Here is a 10,126-nt window from a genome sequence, read left to right on the forward strand (position 1 = left end):
TAAACCTCTGCAGTGGCAGTGGTGTGATCTTCCTGCCTTAAACCTCTTCTGTAGCAGTGATATCTTCCTGCCTTAACGACATACAGATCGTTCACTGTGGTGATGGCATGAGCTTCCTGCCATAGCAATGTTGAGAAAACACATCTGCTATGGCGATGGTGGGTCTCACCGGTGCAGTTTCTCACACCCCCTTGCTGGACCCCAAGGGGAAGCAGGGTGGGCTGGCAGCGCTCCTCCCCACCTGCCTGCCAGGGAGTCCCATGGAGCTCTCTCAGGTGGGTACGATGGACACTTCAGAGGAGAGCTAAGTGTCCAGAAAACCAGAAGGGTCCAAAAGACCAGAAGACCAGAGGGTCCCCAGAATGGTCCCCCAGAGAGTCTCCTGCAGATCCTGCTGCAGAGTCCCCTGGCCAGACCCACGGCTGCCGCTCAGCATCATCTGCCCCACATGGCGCAATTGGTGGAGGAGGCACTGCAGAGGCAGCCCCGGGTCATTTTGACCCACTTGCAGTCACCACTGGGTGTCCTCTCCAGACGGGTGGTGCCCAGATCGAGCAAGGCTGCTGGCAAAAAAGCCAAGCACCCTGCACTGGCTGGTACCCCCAGGATGCTAAAGACCTCCCTACGAGACAGCATGACACCCAGGAAGTGCAAGAAGATGGTGGTCTGCTAGGTGGCAAAAAGCTCCAAAACCCTCTGGGGGAGGGGAACCTGGACAGGGACGGCACAACTGCGGGCTGTAGTGGGCAGCAGGTGGGCGGCAGCAAGCAGAGGGCATCCAACAGCGACTCCGTGCTCACCAAGTGAGCCAGAACCCTGAGGGACTCCAGGAGACAAAGTGCCCCACACCGCCCTGACCGCTGTTGATATATTGATAGAGAAGGTGTGGAGCACAGATCCCTGTGACGTGTGACCTGCACCCGCCCACTACAGCCCCAGCCCTCTCCCATATCTCTCCTTCTTAATTCATTAAAGGCTTGATGTTCCGTGCACAGTGCCTCTGCTTGCGGTCATTCACGCAGTGGGAGACAGGGATTAATGCAGCCCCTGCCGCATGCAGAGAACCGACCTTCCACACTCCCCTCTGTCTAGGTGACACCTCCACCGACATGACTCACTCTCTAAAGCAGTTTCAAATGAAGGGACTTCCCATCAAGGGAGGCAGCCTTGGCAGGGGTGAGAAACAAAGACCAGGTCGTGAAAAGAACACCGTTAGCTAAGTTACGCAGGAAGAAGCCTTCCAATGAGGAAAGTTCTGGCAGCAAGAGAACACAAGCTGGTAAGGTCTTGGGATCCACTGACACCAACAGAAAATGAGTTAAAAATAGGACAAAGATAATTGCGGCAGTGGGAGATGGCGACCTCCAACTCAAATAGTTCCACCCGAAAGAGGCCAAGACCCTGCTTGGAGAACATGCGTAGTTTGGCAAAACACGTCAGTAGTGCTATTGAGGATGCATACGTATTTGCATTAGAAGTGAAAAACCAGTAACCAAACCTGTGTATGACACATGACTATGCAATGTATGGCACTCTGAGAAAGGCCCCGAAACCCTTCTCAGTATTCCAATTGGATCAAAAAAATTTCTGTGCGCTTTTTAATTGATGGAGCTGTCCAAATGTCAGTAGTCACTGCTGACCCGGCCAAGGCATTACATACACAACCTGGCTGCCGCAAAGTAAGGTATACCGGAATAGAGGGAGTAAGTAAGGAAAGCTAAGTGGCCAAAATTAATTTATGGCTACCCCGGCCAGGAAAAACAAATGGCAGATGCAGAAGTGCTCGCTGGAGAAGCTGAGAGTTACATTTTGGGATCTGGCCTGCCATATGGTCGGTGCAGGAAAACGCCTGGCCGGTCTGTATGGTCTTTTGCTTCTCTGGTGACAGCAGATGAGGAAGACGATGGGGAGCCCCACATAACTACTGGGTGGATGTGGGAGAAAAATGGAACAGGGAAATTAATTTGTCTGTTACAACCATCCACACCTCTTCCTCGCTCTCCAGTTACCAGTTAAAACAATGTCCCTTGCCAGCAGCAGCAAACTCCGCTATGGATGGGGTGGTGGCACATTTAGAAAAGAGAGGTATCAGCACTAGAGCCCACTCTCCATACAGTTTTCTGCTTTGACCAGTCAGAAAGCCTTACGGGCAATGGCACCTAACTCTCGATAGCCGCAAGCTAAATGCTAACTCCCTTTTAGTGTGGCAGTGCCCAACAAGACCCAGCTGGTGACACAAATACAGGGAGCCTCCCTGATTTGGAAGGCTCCTTTTGATATGGGAGATATGTTCCTCTAGATTCCGCTCCACATCCAAGATAAAGCCCAGTGTGCCTTTACCTGGAAAGGGACTCAGTACGTTCTCAATAGGCCTCTGTAAGGATATAAACACTGCCCTGCTATTGCTCACAGTACTCTGGCTGTAGTCTTAGCACAGATCTATTCCACCTGGCATCACAGTGTATCGGTACATTGATGGAATCCTCAGCGGGTGAGAAGGGACAGAAAGCATTAGAGAGACAATGAAAACCATTTGGGAAACACTGATCAAGTTGGACTCAAAGTCCCAGAATCAAAGTGCCAAGGGCCAGCACAAGAAGGTAGATTCCAAGGAGTCTGGTGGGTTAGAGGAGCTGCCTCTGTTGCACCAGAGACACTGGAACAGAAAGCATCTGGGCACAATCCATCTAGTATGCTGGAACTACAAGTCTGCATTCTGGTGTAACCGTATTCTTGCCTCTTCTGTCATTGCTCAGCCCTGGTATAATTTGTTAAAAAAGGGAAAATCATGGCAGTGGACATCTGATCAGCTCTGTGGTACCGTCATGTTCCCATTCCTATTCAAATACAGGAACTTATTAGTAAGCATGGGCTAATTCCTGGCACACCACGATTCGCACAGTAGCCCACAAATCCCTCAACTAGATTTGTTCTGCCTGTATTGATGACAGTTACATGGCTCTACATTATGAGGGAAAGCAGATTACACAGCTTGCTCGTTTGATGTGCAGGGCTGTGTTTCAAAGGCCTATGACAAGCCCAGAAGAGCACAGCATAGTACGGCTTACGAATCAAGTAAATATCACATCACAAACCATACTGCATGTGGCTTCACGAGAAACTGGGGTTTATGCAGGTGCATGGGAAGCGGGTCTGTTGCTCAAAACACAGCAAATACTGTTTAAAAGTATTCATATACTGAAACAATAAGATGACATACTTTTTCATTTGTCTCTAAATCCCCATGTAGATGTAATTCCTGAAATCGTACAGCTTGAGGCACTTTTCATGTAAAGCCAAGAAAGCTCAACTCACAAGGCAAAGAACCTTATTAACAGAACGGATCATCTGTGACTACAAGACACCTTCCCTCTCATTGAAACAGAACAGCATAGTTAAAAGCAGGTTTTAAATTCCACGTGGAGATATTGAGAGCTTGAAAACTACAGGACATACTCTTTTCAGCAAAAAATATTCCATTCCTTTCCACTTCTCTGTCAGCCTTACCCTAGTGTTTCTTATTTTTCATGCTGCAGCACAGAAAGCCAGTCCCCACAGCTGCACAAAGGCTTCCACTGCCAGTGCGCAAAGCATTGAGGAGTCTGGGCTCCGTCTTGGCTGTACAGGAACGACCCACCTCAAATGCACTACACAGCCTGCACCTGGGGGTATCACAGAGTGATACTTAATCACTGCTTTTCCTCCCAGTAATAACAAACCCAACCCAACCCAACCCAACCCAACCCAACCCAACCCAACCCAACCCAACCAAACCAAACCAAACCACACCACACCACACCAAACCAAACCACACCAAACCACACCAAAGCACACCAAAGCACACCAAACCACACCACACCAAACCAAACCAAACCAAACCACACCAAAGCACACCAAAGCACACCACACCAAACCACACCAAACCACACCAAACCACACCAAACCACACAAAACCACACCAAACCACACCAAACCACACAAAACCAAACCAAACCACACAAAACCACACCAAACCACACCAAACCAAACCAAACCAAACCACACCAAAGCACACCAAACCACACCAAACCACACCAAACCAAACCACACCAAAGCAAACCAAACCAAACCAAACCAAACCAAACCAAACCAAACCAAACCACACCAAAGCACACCAAAGCACACCAAAGCACACCAAACCAAAGCACACCAAACCACACCAAACCAAACCAAACCAAACCAAACCAAACAAAACAACCAAACCAAAACAAACCAAAAACAAAAAAGGGGAAAAAAAAAAGAAACCCTCCTTGCTTCCACAGGTCTTCTGACCAGGCGAGAGGTTTATGGAAGTGACGACTGATTTCACCCCAACATACAAGCCACCTTCTGAACAATTTTCAGAGCTGTCCAAAAAATCCCCAGATCTTACACATCAATCAGTCCAAAGAAAGTACAGAGGTCTCTGCACTACTAGGACACAGGCAGGAACACTTGGATTTACTAGACACCTTTGTAAAAGCAAAAGGTGTTACACAACCGTGCCAGATCCTTGACCAAAGACTTTTCAAACCACCTGTTTGTTGACACAGTCCCTGCACTTCAACTCTTCCACCCATGACAATATTCTCTCAGGGATCAGACTTGCCTGCTCTGATCAGAGAATCAGTCAGCACAGTTCACTTTGAACCAAGCTAAAAACAAGGCCCAACCTCTACATTCACACTTGGGATACACGGCTCCTAGCGCAGGGCTCACACTGCGGTCCCACCTGAGGTACTGTCCCGATCCGATATTGGAAGTCGATATCGGGGACGGTTCTTAAACAATCCCAAGAATTAGATTAAGGCACAAACGAGGCCGGATGCCATACAAGCTTACAAGTTTTATTCTCTACAACAACTGATACTTGTGATAGGACAGAGAGGAAGAGAAAGAGAAAGTCAGAATCCCTAAGCAAGAGAACGGGAGAGGCGCACCTATTCACCACCACCAATATAGGACTCCAGTGATGTATTGTCTTGGCGCGGTTGTCCAAGTCCCAGACTCTGTAGAGGTGAGCGAGCGGGTGGAGCAGGTGGAGTCGGTGAAGTCCGTGGAGACCTCCGAGTCGCCGAGCACAAGAGTGAGCAGAGCCCCAGCAGTTATAGGTTTCAGTCCACACCATTTCCCCGGAAAACCGCCCAGTTCTCCTAAAATAGTTTAGTTCACACAATTTTCGCCCACGCTCCCAGGTGTTACTGTGCTGGCTCCCCAGTCCCAGTTCCGACAGGCAGCGTGTCTCCGGCAGCAGCCGTCCCGACTGAGGCTTTTCTTGCCAACAACAGGATGCTGTGGTCACAAAGTAGGTAAACAAAGTCCCTTCTGCTCGGCAACAGGAAAATGGCGGTCGTGAAACAGTGATGTTGAGACAATATTATTTTCTGTCCTTAAATACCAGGGCATGCTGGGAGCTGTAGGCCTGGGGATGCCCCATGGCCATGTTGTTCCCAGGGCATGCTGAGAGCTGTAGGCCTGGGGATGCCCCATGGCCATGTTGTTCCCAGGGCATGCTGGGAGCTGTAGGCCCGGGGCTGCCCCATGGCCATGTTGTTCCCAGGGCATGCTGAGAGCTGTAGGCCTGGGGCTGCCCCATGGCCATGTTGTTCCCAGGGTGTGCTGGCAGCTGTAATTGCCCACCCTCAGCCTCCTGGCAGCCACGTTGGGCTGGGGGGTCGCAGCCTGTTTTGGGTCTGCGGCCAGGCTGAGTGGGGGCTGGGGCCGGCCATGGGGCGAGGGAGGCCCTTGGGCCAGCGCAGGGGTGTCTCCTGCCTGCTGGCTGCCCGGGGGTGTGTGTGGGGGGGAGCTCCCACCCCCCAGTGTGCCGGGCCCCCGGGCAGCTGGAGTCAGGCTGGGCTGGGGCAGCCCTCGGGGAAGCCCAGTCCCCTTGAGGGATTGGGAATATGCAGCTGCCTGGGAGAATTACCAGCCAGAGCATGCGTGTTCAAGCCTTGCTTCCCTTGCTGGAAAATAGTTCATTTTTATATACAGCCTCTCACCACCGAGATCCAGGCAGTAGGGATTGTGCCCTGTGGGGAGCAGCCTGGTGACTGGAGCCTGCTGCCCTTCAGTGGCAGAGCTGGATGCTTCTCGCTGACAGGATTAAGTTGTAAAGAGTCATCAGGAGAGGCTGCAGCTAAAGCAGTGATTAACTAGACCTATTGAGTAAACTCAGCAAAGGGTGGCAAGCCTTCTGAGGCACCTGGGCTATAACAATAGCCAAGGGAAGTGGGGTAACAGAGCACTGCTGTCAAAACCATATAGCACCGAGAATAAATGAGGTTCTGTAATACAAGCAGAGTGCATGTGCCCCAAGAAAGTTCAGCAACTTGTTGACCACCAGTAGTCTCAAAAGACCCCAAGAAAGCCCCACAGGAGCAAAGTGACATACACAAGTGCCTTATGCATATGTAAATAATTTCAGGGAACTATTTAGTGTGAAGTACAACTTGCCATCTGAACATGCCCAGAAAGGACCCTGAGGGGCTGGATATTGAACGGTGGAGCATGTTGATAGGTCACAGGTTTTTCTTTTCCTTCCCTCACAAAACTCCACTTTGTTTTGATAGTAAGCGAAACCACATATTTCAATGTGTTTTCTCGATTGGTAGTTTTTGCCTAACATATGGGATCTCCAGGTTTAAACCCTGGTGCAAGAAAACCCCAACAAGGTCACATGTCTGGAATAAAGGTTTGCAAGTCTGGGGTATACCATGGTTCTATTACACGACTCACAACTAATTGTTCACAAACAATTCCTGAGGAGAGTATTCTCATGGGGTAAGGGATTTATTTCCCGTGTTTCAACTCTATTATCTGTATTGGACAAAAAGTGTTTAAGGGACCAAGCCCCTACCCCATTTGTTAGGCATTTGAATATGCCAACCCGGGGACAACAGGACTTTTTGTTTGTGGTGTATGGATTAACTGTGGCGTCTCAATACATACTGGATCCCCCCTTTGCAAGGGGTCCAAGTCCCCTGCCCAGCAGGCATCTCGTTGAGGGGCCCACCAGGACCTCCTCTGCCAAGCTGCTTTCCAGCAAGGTGACCCCTGACTGTGCCGGGGCCTGGGCTTGTTCCTCCACAGGCACCAGACTCGGCACTTGTTGGACTTGATGAGGTTTCTTCTGGCCCCTTTCTCCAGCCCAGCCCGATCCCCACACGCCACCCCCTGTGGTACCAGGCACCCCCACGCCCTGCTTTGTGGGTGAAAGCCATGCCCAATGCCTGCTTGTCCCCACTGGGTTCAGGCACTCAGAGTGACACAGCCCCAGCTGCGGGACGGATGGATGAGCCCCAGCACCAGGATAGAAAAAAGACTGAATATTTCAGATGGGGGGCAGCCCAGGGGGTTCCCAGCCCTGCACCCTGCCAGCTGCTCACTGGCAGGGAAACCCATTGCTCTTCTGGGAGCAGCGCTGCCACCACGGGGGCTTGCAGAAGCAGATGCAGTGGGGCCAGCAGTCGCATCTCCACCAAAGCTTTGAGCAGCCCCACAGCCAGGAGCAGCCGTCCTGCAGGCACAGTCCTGCCTGGCACAGTCCTGAGGCCGCCTGCCCACGTGCCCTGCCCACGTGCCCCCGGTGCTGGGGCCTGGGCTCTGCTGGGGTGCTCCTGCCCGGCCCCACATGGATGGTGCTGCCCAGGCCCATGGAGCTGATTCTGTCTGGCGCCAAGGGGCTCCTCTTCGTCACCCCCACCGGGCTCCTTCTGCCCATCTGCATAGGGCTGCTTCTGCTTGGCACCGTGTCCTGCCCTTGGTCTTTGTCCCCATCTGCTGTCTTCCCTGAGTCTACATCTGCCCCCAGCAGCTCCACTCAAAGGCCCTGGGGCCACCCTCTGGGCTGCAGCAGGCCTGGTTAGAGCTGCTCCTCTTTCCTGGCGGGGGGGAGGAGGGCACTGCGGGGGGGCGTCCTACCACAGGCTTCCTTTCGCAACTTGGCCATCATGATTTGCAAAAACTTTTTGTACTGCTTGGTCACTATGACGGTGTCCTGCACAATGCGGATGAGCTCCTTGGCGAGGTTCTGTGTAACCACAGCTATGGCTGAGGGGCTGCCGGGGGTGGCTTCACATGGATGGGGCTCTGTGCTCTTTCACTGACATCCAGTAGGGAATTCCTCATGCTTTGGCATCCCTGCCATCCATGAGGAACTCCTGCTGGGTCCTGGCCAGGGGCGATTCCCAGCTTCCCCACTGGCACCCACTGGCCCTGAGGGACTGGGAATGTGCTATGCAGGTTAGTGCCACTGACTGTGCCATCACAGCAGGCCAGTGGTCTGGGACGCGGTAGAGGGAGCCCAGGGTAGAGGAGCCACTGCATGACAGGGAGGGCAGCAGGGCTGGTGGGGATTGGTGGTCCCTCCGCAGAACATCTGCACTTGCCCTGCAGTGGAGGATGGGGAAGAGAGAGAAGGCTGTTGCCCTGCAGTGCTCATGCACATCTGCAAGCCCACGTGTGGAGTTCCAATTTCTGCTAGTGAGGACTGGCAGGTTTCTTGGACAGGGAGACTGGGAGGGCAGTCAGACGTTGGGTTGCCTGAGGATCCTGACATCTTCTTCCTCAGCCAAAGTGCCACGAGTCCCAGAATCACACAGTGGTCGTTGTTGGAGGGAACCTCCGGAGATTATCTAGTCCACCCCCCTGTAAAAGCAGGCTGTGCTAGAGCAGATTGCACAAAATTCTGTGCAGGTGGCATTGGAACGTCTCCAGAGGCCTCTCTGGGCAGCTTGTGCCAGTGATGTTAGTTGGAGTGCTGTGTGAGGGTCCCTGCGCTGGTGGGGGGCAGTGCCTGTACCAGCTGCAACATCAAGGCACTGCAAAGGGGCAGGGAGATGATGAGCACAAGCCCATGCCACGCTCCCTCCCCCCACACATCACAATGCCTGTTGCCAGGTCCCTGATGGCTGTGGAGGCCACCTGGCCCTGGGCACCCTCTGCCCCAGGGTGCGCTGGAGCTGTCTTTGCCCTGGAGCTGTCTTAGGCTCGCTCTAGTCCACCCAGGATGCCTCCTGAGCCCTTCCTTGCACCCCAGACCCCTCTGCAGGGACTCTAGCACCAAAAGAAAGCCCACTGGACTCGGGGCCTGGACCCTAGATTCGACCATTCCCCTTGAGTCTCCACGGCACTCCTCCATAGGTGTCTGTAATGCCCCAGAGCCTTGTGTAGCTCTCTAGCCAGATCATGGGAGCCCTCCTGAGGCAGTCAGGGTGACCCAGGCACTCTGTTTGTCCCACAGTCCCTCAGGGAGCCCTGCAGGGTCCCTCTGGCCCCCTTAGCGCCTCTGTACTCTGCCTGGAAAAATTGCTGAGCGCGTCATGGTGCAGGGACATGGCGGAGCAGCCAAAGCAGTTGCTGTGCTTTCACTGGGTACCTGGAGACCCATGGGACAAAGTTACGATGGACTCTCCTCTAACTTCTCCCCTCCTTTGTTCAGTCTTTAGGCTTCATGGTACATTGCATATTCGTTGTTATACACAGGCTTGGCTTGTGTATGCTGAAGGAGGTCTGAACTAGATGAGGTCCCAGTCAGCCCCTCTCTCCAGCCTGCCCAGGTCCCTTGGGATGGCACCACGATGCCCTGGCCTAAGTGCTGCTCCTCCCGCTTTGGTGTCATTTACCAAAGTGAGGGTGCCTTCTGCCCCATCATGGAGACCATTAATTAAGGAAGGTGTCAAAGAGGTTTGCAGCCAGTACTGACCCCTGGGTGCCACCGCTAGTTCCTGGCCTCACACCAGACTTGGTGCCACCGAGCAGCACCCGCTGGGCCTGGCTGTTCAGTCCTTTTCAGTCCCGCTCGCTGTCGGCTCACCTAGCCCTTTTCCATTTGAGTGACTTGAACTCCATGTTTAAAAGGAAGAGATTGCAAGAGGGGCCCATGCAAGCACACAGCTTTCAAAACCCCATGGCATAAACTTCCCACACTGAGTATTTCCACCAACTCCCCTAAAACCTAGAAAAGTACATGCCCCCTCAGTGACTTGTGCAAGGCCAGCAACTGCTTTTAATTCTGGCTTTGGCTTCTCTGCCGGTGGGTTCCAAATGAGTGTTGTTTTTGCAAGGTGATCCCCAAAGCAGAAGAGAGATTAAAGCTCTTCCTCGATGG

Source organism: Falco rusticolus, unplaced genomic scaffold (genome assembly GCF_015220075.1).
Source record: "Falco rusticolus isolate bFalRus1 unplaced genomic scaffold, bFalRus1.pri scaffold_59_arrow_ctg1, whole genome shotgun sequence".
Classification (NCBI taxonomy): Eukaryota; Metazoa; Chordata; class Aves; order Falconiformes; family Falconidae; genus Falco; species Falco rusticolus.